Consider the following 20608-nt stretch of genomic DNA (forward strand, 5'->3'; position numbering starts at 1 on the left):
TGCTGTGTACCTCCTAGTACAGTGTGTACTCCCAGTGCTGTGTACCCCCAGGTGCTGTGTGTACCCCCTAGTGCTGTGTGTACCCCCTAGTGCTGTGTACACCCCAGTGCTGTGTGTACCCCCTCGTGCTATGTGCCCCCTAGTGCAGTGTGTACCACCTAGTGCAGCGAGTACCCCCTAGTACAGTGAGTACCCCCTAATGCTGTGTGTACCCCTTAATGCTGTGTGTACCCCCTAATGCTGTGTACCCCTTAATGCTGTGTGTACCCCCTCGTGCTGTGTACCCCCTCGTGCTGTGTACCCCCTCGTGCTGTGTACCCCCTCGTGCTGTGTGTACCCCCTCATGCTGTGTACCTCCTAGTACAGTGTGTACCCCCCAGTGCTGTGTACCCCCAGGTGCTGTGTGTACCCCCTAGTGCTGTGTGTACCCCCTAATGCTGTGTACACCCCAGTGCTGTGTACCCCCTCAGCGCGGTGTAACCCCTCACTGCTGTCCGTGCCCCCCCTAGTGCTGTCTGTACCCCCTGGGTGATGTCTATGCCCCCCCACCAGTGCTGTCCGCACCACCTAATGCTGTCCATGCTGCCACCAGTGCTGTCCATGCCACGGTGAGTGCTGCCTGTGTCCCCCTTATGCTGTCCATGCTCCCCAGTGCTGTGTGCCACCCCTCAGTGCTCTTAACTCGCTACTGCTGTCTGTACCCTCCCACTGCTTTCTATGCTCCCCAGTCCGTGCTCTCCTATTGATGTCTATGTTCCCCCAGACCTGTCTGTCTCCCTAATGCTGCCACCCAGTGCAGTCCGTGCTGCCACCCAGTGCAGTGCGTGCTGCCACCCAGTGCAGTGCGTGCTGCCACCCAGTGCTGTGCGTGTCCCCAGTCATGTCTGTGCCACCGCCAGGGCTGTCCATGCCCCCTACTGATGTATATGCCCCAGCCCCTCCTGTGATGTATATGCCCCAGCTCCTCCTGTGATGTATATGCCCCAGCCCCTCCTGTGATGTATATGCCCCAGCCCCTCCTGTGATGTATATGCCCCAGCCCCTTCTGTGATGTATATGCCTCAGCCCCTCCTGTGATGTATATGCCCCAGCCCCTCCTGTGATGTATATGCCCCAGCCCCTCCTGTGATGTATATGCCCCAGCCCCTCCTGTGATGTGTACTCCCAGTGTCTCCTGTAATTTATGCGCCCTGGCCCCTCCTGTGATGTGTATGCCCCCAGCATCTCCAGACAGAGACAAACCTGGAAAAGCAGCTGTGAGAAACAAGATGATCAATATCACCGAACATTACAATCGCACCAAAGAGAAGCAGCTCCGGCCACCACAATAGGGGTGAGTTAATCGTTTGACCAAATATAGCAGGGTTATTTTTCAGGTTGATAATGTTGTGCGGCCCCCAAAGGTTAGTAGGAAATTCCAAATGGCCCCCGGCAGTAAAAAGGTTCCCCACCCCTGCTGTAAAGAGAAGTTCTTCATTTAATCCGAATGGTGTGATGGAATTTAATCTAAAAATCCATCTGGACTCTGTCTGGAGTAGCCACTTGTGACATGAGCCCCCTCTTGCATTACCCTTAAATTTTTGCAAACCCAACACACGTATCCCTCTCGAGATGGATTTATGGTGCTGAAGGAAGTGGGTGGCTATGGGTGTGAGAGATTTACCCTTTTTCTGGTCCAAAGCTGCCAAATTAATAGTAGAGCTATGCTTCTGGACTCTTTTCCTCAACTCCTGGGAGGTTTGGCCTACGTATACCATGTTACAGGGACATATTAGGGCATAAATAACATTTTTTGATTTACAATTTACGTATGTAGTTAATGCGTGTTCTTTAGTGTCCTGTGGGTTGCAAAATTTATGTCGGGTTATCTGCATAAGTGGACAGACGTTACAGTCTCCACAAGGGTAGGAGCCTACAAGATTGTATCCTCTGTTGAGTCTTACTTGGGGTTTTACAAAGTGACTACTCATTAATCTGTCTCTCAGATTCGGTGCCCTTCGTGCGGTTAATATGGGGTGTTCACTGACCACATTACAAGTTTGAAGATCTGTGGTCAGGATGGGCCAATGGTGTTGTAGAATGTTCTTAATTTCTCCCCACTGGTTGTTATATGTGGTAATAAGTCTCACCTGCCGATCTTGCTTTCTTGGTTTCTTCAGGATCAGTGAGGCTTGGGATTCCCGATTGGCCCTTTGAAACGCCCTTGAGATGACTTTTTTAGGATAACCACGTTCTTGAAACCTATGGGTTAAATTTTTAGCTTGCATCCGAAATTCCCCATCATCAGTACAGTTTCGTCGTGTTCTGAGAAACTGACCTGTTGGGACGCCCATCCTGGTGTGCATCGGATGAAAACTACTGAATTCCAGCAAGCTGTTGGTTGCTGTCGTTTTCCGATATAAATTGGTGATGAGTGTATCGTCTCTTCTCGTGATTTCTAAGTCCAGAAAGTTAACCTTGAGGGGAGACATGGTGCAGGTTAAATAGATATTGAGATCGTTGCTGTTCAAAGTTGTTATAAATTCCTGACACTCCTCTTCTGTCCCATTCCAGATAAAAAAGACATCATCCACATATCTTAACCAATGGGTCACCTTGGTCTTAAATTGGTCCATCTTATATACCCATAATGCTTCCCACCAACCTAAAAATAGGTTGGCGAAAGATGGTGCGCATTTAACCCCCATGGCCACTCCAGAGATCTGTCTATAGAATATATGGTCAAATAAAAAATAATTATGTTGTAACACGAAGTCCAATAGATCCAACACAAACGAGTCATGCATGCGGTCAGAGTATAATTGCTTATCCAAGAAGTATGTGACCGCAAGCATCCCATGATTATGTCCAATGTTGGTATACAGTGACTCTACATCGCATGTCACCAAGAGGGACTGCGATGAGAGTTGGACATTTTGGCAGGTCTGTATAAAATTGGAAGTGTCACGAACATAAGAGGGGATAGCAGTGACCATGGGTTGCAGAAAAAAGTCCACATAGTTACTGGCTCTTTCACATAGACTTCCAATGCTCGCGATAATAGGTCTACCTGGTGGCTTTTGTAGACACTTATGCACCTTGGGAAGCATATAAAATGTGGGTATCACTGGATGTTCTACCCACATATATTTTTTCTCGGTGTTGTTAATTATTCCATGGTGATAAGCGGCATCTAAGATTTTATGGAGTTTACTTGTGAAAACAGAGGTTGGATCAGATGGTAGACGGGTATAGAATTGAGGATTGCCAAGCTGACGTTTGGCTTCCTCTATGTACATCTCTGTGGGCCATAGTACAATGTTTCCACCTTTATCAGCCTCTTTAATCAAAAAGATATTATTTTGTTTGAGACCTCGAAGGGCTGCTTTTTCTTGCGATGTTATATTAGATAGCAACGGTGCATCCCTAAGTTGCAGTATGTCTTTCTTTGTCGCTCCATTGGGAGACCCAGACAATTGGGTGTATAGCTTCTGCCTCCGGAGGCCACACAAAGTATTACACTTAAAAGTGTAAAGCCCCTCCCCTTCTGCCTATACACCCCCCCGTGCATCACGGGCTCCTCAGTTTTTATGCTTTGTGCGAAGGAGGCACACATGCACGCATAGCTCCACAATTTAGTCAGCAGCAGCTGCTGACTATATCGGATGGAAGAAAAGAGGGCCCATAACAGGCCCCCGGCATGCTCCCTTCTCACCCCACTCTGGTCGGCGGTGTTGTTAAGGTTGAGGTACCCATTGCGGGTACATAGGCAGGAGCCACATGCTGTTTTCCTTCCCCATCCCTTAAGGGCTCTGGGTGAAGTGGGATCCTAATCGGTCTCCAGACACTGGGACCGTGCTCCCTCCGCAGCCCCTGGGGAATCTGCTGGACAGGAGCCGGGTATCGTCAGGGACAAGGCCCTGCTACTGTGAGGTACTCTGTGTCCCCTTGGGGACGGCGCATGGAGCGCCTGTGTTATACACGCTGCAGCACTGCTGGGTGTGTTGGTGCGCCGGGACTACCGCGCTGGCCGCGCTTGTTTGCCGGCCGCGCTTATAACTTTAGTCCCCGGCTTCTGCGGCCTAGTACCACATACTCCCGCCCCCCGGCCTGCCAGTCAGGGGAAGGGAGGGACGCTGCACTGGACGTCAGCGCTGAGGGCTGGAGCATACTTTGTATCCTCCTCCTCCCTCACTGAGCACAGTGGGGCACCAGATTCCCGCACTTTCTAGGGCACGCCCACGGCCCCCTCCTCCTCACAGAACGCTGACAGCCATTCCTGTCAGCACTTCTGAAGCTGGAGAGGAGAGACAACACGGCTCTGGGAGGCCCAGGCAGGGAATCTGGTGGTCACACAACCGCTTTGGGCGGTCGGTAAGCCGCACCTGTTACTAGGTGCTGGCCCCCCTGGGTGCCGAAGTTTATATATGTATATGCTTATATGCTATACATATACTCTGTACGGTCGCACTGTTGGTTTTTGGCTATATACCCTCCCGGATTGTACTCTGAGGAGACAACAGCATGTCGTCCGCAAAAAGCAAGGGTGCCAAAGCACAGGCTTACTTTGCAACCTGTACCTCATGTGCGGCTATGCTACTGGCAGGTTCCACCTACCCTCATTGTGTACAATGCTCGGCCCCTGCGGCACTTACTCAGCCGGAGCCTCTGCCACTGGTGGCCCAGGTGGAACCACCTGCTACCACTGTCCAGGTGACAGGGACGGAGTTTGCAGTATTCGCTGACAAACTTTCTGAGTCTATGGATAAATGGTCTGCTAAGATACTAGAAGCCTTGCAGTCCAGACCGGTAACACAGGCCCCGGGCACTGTGGAATCATTGACCCCAGGCCCCCCTCGGTTGGAGCAGCAAAGTGCTCCTGGGGTGACTCACAGGTCCCAGGGTGAGGTCTCTGACACGGACCGCAGTCCCAGACCGCCTAAGCGGGCTCGCTGGGAGCTTCCCTCGACCTCATCACACTGCTCAGGGTCTCAGCAGGAGGACTCTCTAGAGGATGAAGCGGAGGTGGCAGATCAGGATTCTGATCCTGAGGTCGCTCTCAACCTAGATACACCTGAAGGAGACGCCATAGTGAATGACCTTATAGCGTCCATCAATCAGGTGTTGGACCTTTCTCCCCCAGCTCCTCCAATTGAGGAGTCAGCTTCTCAGCAGGAGAAATTCCGTTTTAGGTTTCCCAAACGTACAATGAGTACGTTTCTGGATCACTCCGACTTCAGAGAGGCAGTACAGAAACACCGAGCTTGTCCAGATAAGCGCTTTTCTAAGCGCCTTAAGGACACACGTTATCCCTTCCCCCCTGACGTTGTCAAGGGTTGGGCTCAGTGTCCCAAGGTGGATCCTCCAGTCTCCAGACTGGCGGCCAGATCCATTGTTGCAGTGGAAGATGGGGCTTCACTCAAAGATGCCACTGACAGACAGATGGAACTCTGGCTGAAATCCATCTATGAAGCTATCGGCGCTTCCTTTGCTCCGGCATTCGCAGCCGTATGGGCACTCCAAGCTATCTCAGCTTGTCACTCGCAGATTAATGCAGTCACACGTGTCTCTGCTCCGCAAGTGGTGTCCTTAACCTCTCAGGCGTCGGCATTTGCGTCCTATGCCATTAATGCTGTCCTGGACTCTGCGAGCCGTACGGTGGTAGCATCCGCCAATTCGGTGGCAGTCCGCAGGGCCTTGTCGCTACGTGAATGGAAGGCAGACTCTGCTTCCAAAAAGTTCTTAACCGGTTTGCCACTTTCTGGCGACCGCCTGTTTGGTGAGCGATTGGATGAAATCATTAAACAATCCAAGGGAAAGGACTCATCCTTACCCCAGTCCAAACCAAACAGACCTCAACAACGGAAGGTACAATCGAGGTTTCGGTCCTTTCGGCCCGCGGGCAGGTCTCAATTCTCCTCGTCCAACAGGCCACAGAAGGGTCAGAGGGACTCCGATTCATGGCGGTCTAAGTCACGTCCTAAAAAGACCGCCGGAGGAACCGCTCCCAAAGCGGCCTCCTCATGACTTTCGGCCTCTTCAAACCGCATCCTCGGTCGGTGGCAGGCTCTCCCGCTTTTGCGACGCCTGGCTGCCACAGGTACAAGACCGTTGGGTGAGAGACATTCTGTCTCACGGTTACAGGATAGAGTTCAGCTCTCGTCCTCCGACTTGTTTCTTCAGAACATCTCCGCCCCCCGAGCGAGCCGATGCTCTTCTTCAGGCAGTGAGCACTCTGAAGGCAGAAGGAGTGGTGATCCCTGTTCCTCTTCAGCAACAGGGTCACGGTTTTTACTCCAACTTGTTTGTGGTGCCAAAAAAGGACGGATCTTTCCGTCCTGTTCTGGACCTAAAACTGCTCAACAAACACGTAAAAACCAGGCGGTTCCGGATGGAATCGCTCCGCTCCGTCATCGCCTCAATGTCCCAAGGAGATTTCCTAGCATCAATCGACATCAAAGATGCTTATCTCCACGTACCGATTGCACCAGAGCATCAGCGCTTCCTGCGTTTCGCCATAGGGGACGAACACCTTCAGTTCGTGGCACTGCCTTTCGGCCTGGCGACAGCCCCACGGGTTTTCACCAAGGTCATGGCAACAGTGGTAGCAGTCCTACACTCTCAGGGACACTCGGTGATCCCTTACTTAGACGATCTGCTTGTCAAGGCACCCTCTCGAGTGGCATGCCAACACAGCCTGGACATTGCTCTGGAGACTCTCCAGAGATTCGGGTGGATCATCAATTTCCCAAAGTCAAATCTGACACCGGCCCAATCACTGACATATCTTGGCATGGAGTTTCATACTCTCTCAGCGATAGTGAAGCTTCCGCTGAACAAACAGCGTTCACTACAGACAGGGGTGCAATCTCTCCTTCAAGGCCAGTCACACCCCTTGAGGCGCCTCATGCACTTCCTAGGGAAGATGGTGGCAGCAATGGAGGCAGTTCCTTTTGCGCAGTTTCATCTGCGTCCACTTCAGTGGGACATTCTCCGCAAATGGGACAGGAAGTCGACGTCCCTCGACAGGAACGTCTCCCTTTCTCAGGCAGCCAAAGCCTCCCTTCGGTGGTGGCTTCTTCCCACTTCATTGTCGAAGGGGAAATCCTTCCTACCCCCATCCTGGGCGGTGGTCACGACGGACGCGAGTCTGTCAGGGTGGGGAGCGGTCTTTCTCCACCACAGAGCTCAGGGTACCTGGACTCAGCCGGAGTCCTCCCTACAGATCATTGTTCTGGAGATAAGGGCAGTGTATCTTGCCCTAAAGGCGTTCCAGCCGTGGCTGGAAGGCAAGCAGATCCGAATTCAGTCGGACAACTCCACCGCGGTGGCATACATCAACCACCAAGGCGGAACACGCAGTCGGCAAGCCTTCCAGGAAGTCCGGCGGATTCTGCTGTGGGTGGAAGCCACAGCCTCCACCATATCCGCAGTTCACATCCCGGGCGTAGAAAACTGGGAAGCAGACTTTCTCAGTCGCCAGGGCATGGACGCAGGGGAATGGTCCCTTCACCCGGACGTGTTTCAAGAGATCTGTTGCCGCTGGGGGATGCCGGACGTCGACCTAATGGCGTCACGGCACAACAACAAGGTCCCGGCATTCATGGCACGGTCTCAAGATCACAGAGCTCTGGCGGCGGACGCATTAGTTCAGGATTGGTCGCAGTTTCAACTGCCTTATGTGTTTCCTCCTCTGGCACTGCTGCCCAGAGTGTTACGCAAGATCAGGTCCGACTGCCGCCGCGCCATCCTCGTCGCTCCAGACTGGCCGAGGAGGTCATGGTACCCGGATCTGTGGCATCTCACAGTGGGCCAACCGTGGGCACTACCAGACCGACCAGACTTGCTGTCTCAAGGGCCGTTTTTCCATCTGAATTCTGCGGCCCTCAACCTGACTGTGTGGCCATTGAGTCCTGGATCCTAGCGTCTTCAGGGTTATCTCAAGAGGTCATTGCCACTATGAGACAGGCCAGGAAACCAACGTCCGCCAAGATCTACCACAGGACGTGGAGGATATTCTTATCCTGGTGCTCTGATCAGGGTTTTACTCCCTGGCCATTTGCCTTGCCCACTTTTCTTTCCTTCCTTCAATCCGGATTGGAAAAGGGTCTGTCGCTCGGCTCCCTTAAGGGACAAGTCTCAGCGCTCTCTGTGTTTTTTCAGAAGCGCCTAGCCAGACACAGGTACGCACGTTCCTGCAGGGGGTTTGTCACATAGTCCCTCCTTACAAGCGTCCGTTAGAACCCTGGGATCTGAACAGGGTGCTGATGGCTCTTCAGAAACCACCGTTCGAGCCAATGAAGGATATTTCTCTTTCACGCCTTTCGCAGAAAGTGGTCTTCCTAGTAGCAGTCACATCACTTCGGAGAGTGTCTGAGCTAGCAGCGTTGTCATGCAAAGCCCCTTTCCTGGTGTTTCACCAGGACAAGGTGGTTCTGCGGCCGGTTCCGGAATTTCTCCCGAAGGTGGTATCCCCCTTTCATCCCCCTTTCATCTCAATCAGGATATCTCTTTACCTTCTTTTTGTCCTCATCCAGTTCACCAATGTGAAAAGGATTTGCACTTAGATCTGGTGAGAGCACTCAGACTCTACATTTCTCGTACGGCGCCCCTGCGCCGCTCGGATGCACTCTTTGTCCTTGTCGCTGGCCAGCGTAAAGGGTCACAGGCTTCCAAGTCAACCCTGGCTCGGTGGATCAAGGAACCAATTCTCGAAGCCTACCGTTCTTCTGGGCTTCCGATTCCCTCAGGGCTGAAGGCCCATTCTACCAGAGCCGTGGGTGCGTCCTGGGCTTTGCGGCACCAGGCTACGGCTCAGCAGGTGTGTCAGGCGGCTACCTGGTCGAGCCTGCACACGTTCACGAAACACTATCAGGTGCATACCTATGCTTCGGCAGATGCCAGCCTAGGTAGGCGAGTCCTGCAGGCGGCGGTTGCCCACCTGTAGGAAGGGGCCGTTTTTACGGCTCTATTACGAGGTATTATTTTACCCACCCAGGGACTGCTTTTGGACGTCCCAATTGTCTGGGTCTCCCAATGGAGCGACAAAGAAGAAGGGAATTTTGTTTACTTACCGTAAATTCCTTTTCTTCTAGCTCCAATTGGGAGACCCAGCACCCGCCCCTGTTCCCTTCGGGCTGTTGTTCTTTGTGTACACATGTTGTTCATGTTGAATGGTTTTCAGTTCTCCGAACTTCCTTCGGATTGAATTTACTTTAGACCAATTTATAAGTTTTCCTCCTTCCTGCTTTTGCACCAAAACTGAGGAGCCCGTGATGCACGGGGGGGTGTATAGGCAGAAGGGGAGGGGCTTTACACTTTTAAGTGTAATACTTTGTGTGGCCTCCGGAGGCAGAAGCTATACACCCAATTGTCTGGGTCTCCCAATAGGAGCTAGAAGAAAAGGAATTTACGGTAAGTAAACAAAATTCCCTTCTTTTTGGCTAATTCAAAAAATATCCGCACCGACGGAACTAAGGAAAAACAAGGTAATACCGTAGACTTATTTTTGTAAGGAAATCTTTTTCTACCCGGGTTACCTTCGTTCTCCTCTAGTAAATCCAAGAGATCACGCAGGACTTGTTGGTCTGTGCTGGTGAGATCGTTCAACATTTCTGGCTTGTGATAAAAAACCTGAAAAACAAGATTGCGGCAGAAGAGATACAAATCCTTAATTAACACGAATTTGTCCAACCCATTTGTGGGAGAAAAGGTTAATCCTTTCTTCAGTATTGTAGTTTCTTGTTCCGAGAGTACATGAGTCGACAAATTTATGATCTGTAAAGTGGTGTCTCTTACCTGCTGCATATGACTGGGTGGATTTGGTCCGGTGGATACATCTAGCGTCTGGATCGGACACCGATTCTGTATGATCCCATTTGTTTTTTCGGTCTGGTCGTCCTTCGGTTTGTTGCGCCTGCGACCCCTGCCTCTTCGGGTCCGGTGTCTGCCTCGCTGCCGGTAGTTGATAAATAATCACTAGAAGTAGATCTCTCGATATTTTGCCTGTCATGGATTTCTGTGCGGTACTTGGGATTATACCCTTTACGTATGTTGCCCCTATGTCTCCATGTAAATGCGGTCTTATTTTCTAAGTATTTGATCTCTTTTAAACTTTTTCCGCTTTTTTTCAATTATTTCCTGCTCATATTTATCCATAGAGTCTTTGAGTTTTTGTTGAAATGCGGTAATCTGTGTGGTATCCCCATTTCTTGCTAACTTCGCTTCTAGATCTTTAATGTTAGTTCTTGTCGTTGCCAGGAGCAACCTGTCATGCTCTAGAAGCATATTGATAATTATGCCAGAGCATTGTAATAAACCCTGTTCCCATGTTGCTTGAAAATCTAGTGAGGGTTCCCAAGCAGGAAATATGGATACACGCAATCCCCGAGGAGCAATACTTGCCTTAAGGTACTCCTCTAAGCTGCGCATATTCCACCATAAGCGGATTCCGGTTTTATGGGCCGTTGTGAGATCAGACATAAGCAGTGACAATTCATCTGATGTCTCTGAAACCACATTTTTCTGGAAAAATAAGGTGCCAGCTTGTGCCTGCCAGCAAGAAATGGGGATACCACACAGATTACCGCATTTCAACAAAAACTCAAAGACTCTATGGATAAATATGAGCAGGAAATAATTGAAAAAAAAGTGGAAAAAGTTTAAAAGAGATCAAATAGACTTTGAAAATAAGACCGCATTTAGATGGAGACATAGGGGCAACACACGTAAAGGGTATAATCCCAAGTACCGCACAGAAATCCATGACAGGCAAAATATCGAGAGATCTACTTCTAGTGATTTTTTATCAACTACCGGCAGCGAGGCAGACACCGGACCCGAAGAGGCAGGGGTCGCAGGCGCAACAAACCGAAGGACGACCAGACCGAAAAAACAAATGGGATCATACAGAATCGGTGCCCAATCCAGACGCTAGATGTATCCACCGGACCAAATCCACCCAGTCATATGCAGCAGGTAAGAGACACCACTTAACAGATCATAAATTTGTCGACTCATGTACTCTCGGAACAAGAAACTACAATACTGAAGAAAGGATTAACCTTTTCTCCCACAAATGGGTTGGACAAATTCGTGTTAATTAAGGATTTGTATCTCTTCTGCCGCAATCTTGTTTTTCAGGTTTTTTATCACAAGCCAGAAATGTTGAACGATCTCACCAGCACAGACCAACAAGTCCTGCGTGATCTCTTGGATTTACTAGAGGAGAACGAAGGTAACCCGGGTAGAAAAAGATTTCCTTACAAAAATAAGTCTACGGTATTACCTTGTTTTTCCTTAGTTCCGTCGGTGCGGATATTTTTTGAATTAGCCAAAAAAGACATACTGCAACTTAGGGATGCACCGTTGCTATCTAATATAACATCGCAAGAAAAAGCAGCCCTTCGAGGTCTCAAACAAAATAATATCTTTTTGATTAAAGAGGCTGATAAAGGTGGAAACATTGTACTATGGCCCACAGAGATGTACATAGAGGAAGCCAAACGTCAGCTTGGCAATCCTCAATTCTATACCCGTCTACCATCTGATCCAACCTCTGTTTTCACAAGTAAACTCCATAAAATCTTAGATGCCGCTTATCACCATGGAATAATTAACAACACCGAGAAAAAATATATGTGGGTAGAACATCCAGTGATACCCACATTTTATATGCTTCCCAAGGTGCATAAGTGTCTACAAAAGCCACCAGGTAGACCTATTATCGCGAGCATTGGAAGTCTATGTGAAAGAGCCAGTAACTATGTGGACTTTTTTCTGCAACCCATGGTCACTGCTATCCCCTCTTATGTTCGTGACACTTCCAATTTTATACAGACCTGCCAAAATGTCCAACTCTCATCGCAGTCCCTCTTGGTGACATGCGATGTAGAGTCACTTTATACCAACATTGGACATAATCATGGGATGCTTGCGGTCACATACTTCTTGGATAAGTAATTATACTCTGACCGCATGCATGACTCGTTTGTGTTGGATCTATTGGACTTCGTGTTACAACATAATTATTTTTTATTTGACCATATATTCTATAGACAGATCTCTGGAGTGGCCATGGGGGTTAAATGCGCACCATCTTTCGCCAACCTATTTTTAGGTTGGTGGGAAGCATTATGGATATATAAGATGGACCAATTTAAGACCAAGGTGACCCATTGGTTAAGATATGTGGATGATGTCTTTTTTATCTGGAATGGGACAGAAGAGGAGTGTCAGGAATTTATAACAACTTTGAACAGCAACGATCTCAATATCTATTTAACCTGCACCATGTCTCCCCTCAAGGTTAACTTTCTGGACTTAGAAATCACGAGAAGAGACGATACACTCATCACCAATTTATATCGGAAAACGACAGCAACCAACAGCTTGCTGGAATTCAGTAGTTTTCATCCGATGCACACCAGGATGGGCGTCCCAACAGGTCAGTTTCTCAGAACACGACGAAACTGTACTGATGATGGGGAATTTCGGATGCAAGCTAAAAATTTAACCCATAGGTTTCAAGAACGTGGTTATCCTAAAAAAGTCATCTCAAGGGCGTTTCAAAGGGCCAATCGGGAATCCCAAGCCTCACTGATCCTGAAGAAACCAAGAAAGCAAGATTGGCAGGTGAGACTTATTACCACATATAACAACCAGTGGGGAGAAATTAAGAACATTCTACAACACCATTGGCCCATCCTGACCACAGATCTTCAAACTTGTAATGTGGTCAGTGAACACCCCATATTAACCGCACGAAGGGCACCGAATCTGAGAGACAGATTAATGAGTAGTCATTTTGTAAAACCCCAATTAAGACTCAACAGAGGATACAATCTTGTAGGCTCCTACCCTTGTGGAGACTGTAACGTCTGTCCACTTATGCAGATAACCCGACATAAATTTTGCAACCCACAGGACACTAAAGAACACGCATTAACTACATACGTAAATTGTAAATCAAAAAATGTTATTTATGCCCTAATATGTCCCTGTAACATGGTATACGTAGGCCAAACCTCCCAGGAGTTGAGTGTGGACCACTGGAATATCAGCCTATGGAATGTTATCGGTCGAACTATGACTTCGGACCCTCCAACCATTATGGACACTGTGACCCCAGCGCCAACGCTATGCGGACATGTATATATTAATTTTTTTTTTCCTTGCAGCAAGCTGAATGAAGGTGGGACACAGTACCTATGACACAGAGGCGAAGCATGCATGATTGCAATATATATCTATAACACATTAAACGTTGAACTATGATCATGGACTTTCTAAATCCTAATGGACACCGGGATTCTTCCACCGGTGGTGTTTGTAAATGCTTTAATCTCTATGGCAGGCCTAACTGAGTTGCAATAGGTAGTTGCCTCAAATGGTTCTAAATATAACAAACCATATGTTATGCACTATAACTTCAATATCGGTTATATATAATTCTCTTGGCATATTTTCTTCTTCCATCTAAATTGATAGTTAATAGATAATTAAAAAATATAAATACAATTTATATAACAAAAAAAAAAAGCTTAAGAAATAAAAAAGCAATACTAATATACTATCTATTGCATCTCAGTTTTCCTTGCCTTGACTGTGGCGAACACTGTAACAGCAATATATGTGTTTTACCATACCTATGTATAGTTATCCTCAAAACAAAGGAGAGGAACAAGTGGAGTATGGAATTGCATGGATATTCTGTGCCTATACCTGCCTCCATGTTTGTTTCCCCCTCTGACAGCTATGAATGCTATGATCTCACATTGCCTGACAGCATGTTTGCTCTCTTTTTCCCTGTGTTTGCAGCGCTGACAGTCAGCGATATTATGACTCTAAACTGCGCATGCGCACCCCACGTTCTCCTTCCCTCCTTCACTTACCTGATCTCCATAACAACATACGCTGGGATTATGACGTTTGGGTTAGCACTTGCGCATGACTGTGGGACTTTTTTTTTTCTCTTACCGGAACTTGATATTGTTCCAGAGATACCTGCTCAGCTCCTACCATGGGCTGTGTTACCATGGACGGCGCTGTTTGCATGTGGAGCACGTTAGCTCCAGCTGGTCTGGACCAGAACTTACAGGTGACTATAGGTCATACATAATTATGCTTCGACACTATATAAGATGATTTGATGTTGAATTGTGCACCACTTTTTGTCCCTGATGAAGCCTACTGGCGATACGCGTGGGGCGTATCCCAGGGTCTCTACAGCTTGCAGCTGATACATGTAGACAGGTTACTACTGGTCTGTATGTTTGGTTGGGGCCACTTTGTATTTTCAGCCTCCTTCTATGCTTGAGATCCTTTACCTTAGGAGGTTATGGGTTGTGGCTGGCTCCAACAGATATGCTCATTGCTCTTACTCTATTTATAGTGGATTGTATGGAATGTTGTAAACTATGATGATTTTGCATGCTTATTGACCAGAGCGAACATTCCATTTATAATACTGCTGTAATTTATGGAGAGACCCTGGTGTGGGTATATGTTTTTAAGTATGTTTTAATTGTTTATGCAATTCAATAAAATTCTATTTATTTATATGATAGTTGGGTGTGCTTCCCGGTTATGCAGTACTTTTTCTCTTCCCCTTCACATATATGGCTCCATGCTCAGAAGGCAGATTAGGTTTTGGACCGTGAGGAAGGTTTAAAACACCGCCGAAACGCGTAGTCCTGTCTGCGTTATTTTCCTGCGTGTATTTTTGTACCTGAGTCTATTGGACCTCTGTATTTTAAGAATTCACAACATATATTTTAACACCACAGATATTCCACGCAGATTTAACTAAATTGGCCAAATAATGTGCTCCGTCTGTCTCTTTCCAGGTCTGTCTCTTTCCCAGTCTGTCTCTTTCCCTGTCTGTCTCTTTCCCCATCTGCCTGTGTCTGTCTGTCTCTTTTTTTGTCTGTCTCTAGCTCTGTGTTTCTTTCCCCATTTGTCTCTTTCTAGGTCTGTCTCTTTCCCAGGTCTGTCTCTTTCCCCGTCTGTCTCCCCGTCTCTTTGTCTGTGTCTTTTCCTGTCTGTCGCTTTCCCTGTCTGCCTGTCTCTTTCCTTGTATGTCTCTATTACTCTGTCTCCCCGTCTGTCTCTATCAGGGTCTGTGTCTTTCCCCATCTATCTTTGTCTGTCTCTCTGGCTGTCTCCTCCTTCCCTGTCTGCCTGTCTCTGTCTCTTTCCCCATGTCTGTCTGTCTCTTTCCAGGTCTGTCTCTTTCCAGGTCTGTCTCTTTCCAGGTCTGTCTCTGTCCCCGTCTGTCTCTGTCTGTCTCTTTCCCTGTCTGTCTCTATCTCTCTGTCTGTTTCCCTGTCTGTCTCTCTCTATCAGTCTCCCCACCGACATCTTATTACCTCACATATAAGCTTCTTAAACTATGAATGTCTTTTGTTCCTATAGCAACCAATCACAGCTCCTACTAATAACCTGTATTTCCAGGCTCCATTTACTTTAATGGAGGCATGTTTTTTGGAGAGTAACTGTAAAGCGCGGGGTTACATTTTCCTGTCAAAACATAGTCTACGACGTTCCCTGGGTCACATGAGGTGTCTGTGCAAAATTTCGTGATTGTAAATGCGACGGTGTGGATACACTTTTCGTTTCACTTTTTCCCATTATGTAGATAGGGGCAAAATTGATTGGCAAATTGGAACGCGCGGGGTTAAAATTTCGCCTTCTAACATAGCCTATGATGCTCTCGGGGTCCAGACGTGTGAGTGTGCAGAATTTTGTGGCTGTAGCTGCGACGATGCAGATGACAATCCCGGACACACACACACACACACACACACACACACACACACACACACACACACACACACACACACACACACACACACACAGCTTTATATGTTATACATATATATAAATCTATGTATATATATATATGTATGTATGTATATATATATACATATATACATACAGTATATATATATGTATATGTATATATATATATATATATATATATATTTATACGTACACATACAGTATATATATATATATATATATATATATATATATATATATTTATATATAAAGTGTACATGTGTTATAATGAACAAGCAAAAGAAATGTTTAAAACCAGTGATCCAAAGGTGTAGAGAAAAAAAATATGGTACCAATAGAAATGTCACTTTGTCCTGCAACCAATGCAGCCCCCCAATATTATTTTTTTCTATGTGCGGCCAATACACCCGGCTGAGTATTTAAGACCCCTGGTGTAAATGGTCCTGTGGCGCCCCTGAGGTTTCAGGTGCCACGGGGTATTACACCTCCTTTAATGGGTAATATCCATCCCGGGTTAGGAGGGGGTTAACTGCCGGTGCCTTCACAAAATAACATATAATACAATAAGGTGCTTTCCCACATGGGGTGGACTAGGGCAGACAGGAAGGTGAGCCATCACGAAGCATGGGACTTCTCCAGTCGCTAGGACAACCACTGGGGGTGGCACCACTTGGGGTAAGAAGTAGGCGCAAGCAACACACTAGAGCAGACTTTCCCGGGCACAGCTTGGGATAACATCACGCACCGAGAACAGGAGTCTAGTGTTTCTCTTTCTTTGTGGGGCCCGTGGCTTGGAGCTGGAGGCTCGGCCCGGGTTCTGGATAGCAAACGGGGGACACTTCACTAGAAAGACGTCCACGGGCACCGGCGGTGACCGCCGACTATCCTGGATCGGCTGGAGCCCTTCTTGGCAGAGACTGGTACTTTGGGGCAGCGCCTGAACTACCAGTGAGTAAAAGACTTGGAACCACAGCCCTTGTCTCTGCCTCTCATTTGCCGTCGCCCAGCACTGCGGTGCAAACAGGGACTACCACCACCCCCGTCCGTCCTCCATCATCCTCCCCGGGGTAACCCGCTCTGCCTGTGGAGAGCGACACCATCCCGGCTGCGACCTTCACCATCAGCCCTGCACCCACAGCCCATCTCTGGCTGCGGACCACAGGTGGCATCACGATCTAAAAAGACTTTCCTCACCGTCACTACCTCATTCTCCATCCTTCCTCCTGTCTACCGCCTTCCCTCCCTTCTGTACGCCTCGGGGTCACGAAACTGGACCAGGCCAGCCCATGACGACGCAGAGGATCTGCACTCCCGACCCCAGGGTGTTAAATTTGGCGTCACGAACAGCGTATATGTGCCCGCCACAACCGGGTACTGTGCACCTATTGAACTTTCTGTTTATGGACTGTGTGTGGTGTATTAGCAAAATCAGTAGACGCCATTGTTCACAAAGAGCGGGAAAAGAGGAGGCGTCTCTTCGTGGGTGGAGCCCAGACAAGCGAGCGAAAGAGAGCTCGCTGCCAGGAAAATTACCAGGAAACCCCGTGTCTCCAGCCAAAAGCGGGAACTGTTTTCTAGGATAGACTGTACAGCTTATTTGAACTGCAACTCCGGATTTTGGAACTGAGTAAAGGCATGGCTATTCTGATCAAGGTACTGCAGACCGAACCAGTGACCCAACAACCGGTGACCATGGAACTGGCTTCCGATGCTGATGACCTCTGGGGACGAAGCGGCAAAGACCCATTGTCTCAAGTTCCTGATCGGTATACGGCCGACGGGCAGCCCATCTGTCGCCGTTCTGGTAAAGCGGGATATTTTACAAGGGGCTGTCCCATGAGTGTCCAGAATCTGGGCGTTGGGACCGGTTCCCTGGTACAGCCATCTCCAGAAGCAGCAGCAAAGAAAGAGTGATAGTAAATGTTTCCCCTTATAAAAGTTCATGTTGTTTTACTATGCCGCACTTTGAAAAATTGATATGACCTGTTGACCTGTTTCAAAAAGTTGAAATGTTTGAAATTCTTTATTTGCGGTGTCTCCCAAAAAGGGAAGAAATGTTGTTTGGTTAATTGCACAATAAAATACAGTGATCCCTGTAAATTGTTGCAGACCCGAAGTGCTGTCATTTGCAACCGGGGAATGTGGCGCCCCTGAGGCTTGAGGCGCCACAGGGTCTTACACCTCCTTTAAGGGGTAATATCCATCCGGGGTTAAGAGGGGGTTAACTGCCGGTGCCTTCACAAAACAACACACAAAAAACAATAGGATGCTTTCCCACAGGAAGGTGGACTAGGACAGACAGGGAGGTGAGCCATCATGAAGCATGGGACTTCTCCAGTTGCTAGGACAACCACTGGGGGCAGCACCACTTGGGGTAAGAAGTAGGCGCAATCATCTCACTAGAGCAGACTTTCCCGGGCACAGCTTGGGATAACATCTCATACAGACAACACAAGTCTAGTGTTTCTCTTCTTTTGTAGGGCCTGTGGCTTGGAGCTGGAGACTCGGCCCGGGTTCTGGATAGCAAACGGGGGACACTTCACTAGAAAGACTTCCACGGGCATCGGCGGTGACCGCCGACTATCTGGGATCGGCTGGAGCCCATCGTGGCAGAGATCGGTACTCTGGGGCAGTGTCTGAACTACCAGTGCATAAAAGACCTGGAACCGAAGTTCCTGCCTCTGCCTCTCATTTGCCGGCACCCAGCGCTGCGGCGCCAACGGGGACTACCACCATCTCCGTCTGTGCTCCATCATCCTCCCCAGGGTAACCCCGCTCCGCCTGTGGAGAGCGATACCATCCCAGCTGCGACCTTCACCATAAGCTCCAGAGAGCAGCACCCACAGCGGCGGCCCATCTCTGGCCGCGAACCACAGGTGGCGTCATGATCTAAAAAGACTTTCCTCACCGTCACTATCCCCATCCTCCATCCTTCCTCCCGTCCACTGCCTTCCCTCCCTTCTGTATGCCTCGGGGTCACGAAACCGGGCCAGGCCAGCCCGACGACGCAATGGATCTGCACCCCCGGCCTGGCGACGAGTAGGGTGAAAACCCCTCGACCCAAGGGTGTTACAGTCCATGAACAATGAGTGATTGTATAGCTAGCTCTCAAACTGCAGGCTTAGTTGATCATTACCCCTAAAGTAAACTACATTTGTTTTTACTTTTGCTGATATTTTTTGGTGAAAAAGGTAAAAATTCTACTGGAAGTGGTCGTTAGAGTTTGTTACCTGACCTATCAGAGGAGCGGTGCGTTAGGGATCCTATTACCTTAGTCTCTGACCCATTCCTTTGCTTCGGGGTGGGGGTTGGGCACCATTGCTTTCATCTGCCTAGGGCACCAAAATACCTCCTCCCGACCCTGCATGGAGGATGTGGACACATGAATAGAAGAGGCCAAATTCTGAGGTAAATTTAGAGAGGCGAAAATGGAACAGTTAGATTAGTGAAGTGAGGGGATAGGTCTGTCTAGAGAGGTGTTTTTAGACCACACTTTGTAAGGACTAGGTAATAATCCGATTGTCTGGGATAATGCATCCCAGAAGACTGGGGCAGCACGAGAGAAGTCTTGGAGATGGAGGTGTAAGGTTCAGATTATGAAAAATGTCAGTCTTAGGTTATTAGTGGAACCAAAGGTACGGGTAGGGTGATAGAAATAAGAGAGGATATACTGTATAGGGCGGTGCAGAACTGCAGAGCGTTTTCTAGGTAAAAATTCCTCTTTATAAGACACACTGTGGGTTTTAGTTGACATATAGGCTGAATGAGGCTTAGGAGAATTAATAAGGGGTCATTTACTTATGCCAATGTTGCAGGATAGGTGTTAGATCCAAGAGGAACCTCTGTCCTTGTAGATGGAAGATTAAGATGTGTAAGTGAATGGGAGTCCGCCATGTTCATTATATGAGGGGCACCTATTCCTGGCATGTGTGGCAGGGACCTCCGGAGGGTGGAGAGGAGGGAAGGGCGGCATCCAGGGCACAACTGCACTGATTGTGCTGCCATCTGCTGGACTGAAGTCACCTGAGACACAGCTCCGCTCGTATACACCAGTATCAATTATGGGGGCTCTATGGGGGTCACGTATAGGAGAGGAAGCCAATGTGACTACTGGGGATCTAGATTTTTGATTTCTCCACTGAGAGAATAAAGCAGCAGAGGATTTCCGCCAATAACCATGTAAAGGCCAAGGCCAAGCATTCTTGGTTGTGGAGGACAGGGTCAGACGACGGCTTGTGCAAGACATATACATTTGTCATTAGATCAGTTCCAAGTGTCCCCCCCACTCCTCCTCCTCCTCCTGCGAACCCTCATGTGCATCTGATCTAGAAATCCAATAGCAGAAAATACTGTAGTGGAAGAGTCATTACATAAGGGTCAGCACTAGAGGACCCCCATTGTTATTCAGGGTGACCCCGCTGGCAGAGTGGCAGCTGTCCTGTAATCTATCTCCTGCTGACTGACAGCACCAGGGTGGATGGACGTATGTGAGCCGCACAAACTTCAGAAATAATATGAAACACACTGAACCACAAAAGCTTACAATCTAATCTCACTGCCATATCATATACAGTATATAGAAAGACAGTAACTGAATGGGGATTTTGGACAAAACAGTCACCATTAATGGAACAATTTACTGATTAAGAAGCTCAGATATCTAAGTGGACAATTACACAGTATGGGCATGTTCACATTGAGTACATAGTATGGGAATGTTCACATGGAGTACACGGTATGGGTATGCTCACATGGAGTTTACGGTAAGGGAATGTTCACAAGGAGTACACGGTATGGGCATGATCACATGGAGTACACGGTGTGGGTA

At 48.3% G+C, this 20608-nt stretch overlaps 1 protein-coding gene across 1 annotated transcript in view; it reads left to right on the top strand.

Annotated features, from left to right (window-relative positions):
• Positions 1–1101: 1101 nt before the first annotated feature.
• CHMP7 (charged multivesicular body protein 7) overlaps positions 1102–20608 on the top strand; it is a 139214-nt gene continuing 119707 nt past the window's right edge. The window contains exon 1 of the mRNA XM_075346418.1: positions 1102–1333. The gene's annotated coding sequence lies outside the window, so the exon portion shown is untranslated. The remainder of the gene's footprint in view (positions 1334–20608) is intronic.

The sequence above is a fragment of the Anomaloglossus baeobatrachus genome, chromosome 4 (assembly GCF_048569485.1).
Source record: "Anomaloglossus baeobatrachus isolate aAnoBae1 chromosome 4, aAnoBae1.hap1, whole genome shotgun sequence".
In the NCBI taxonomy this organism is placed as follows: Eukaryota; Metazoa; Chordata; class Amphibia; order Anura; family Aromobatidae; genus Anomaloglossus; species Anomaloglossus baeobatrachus.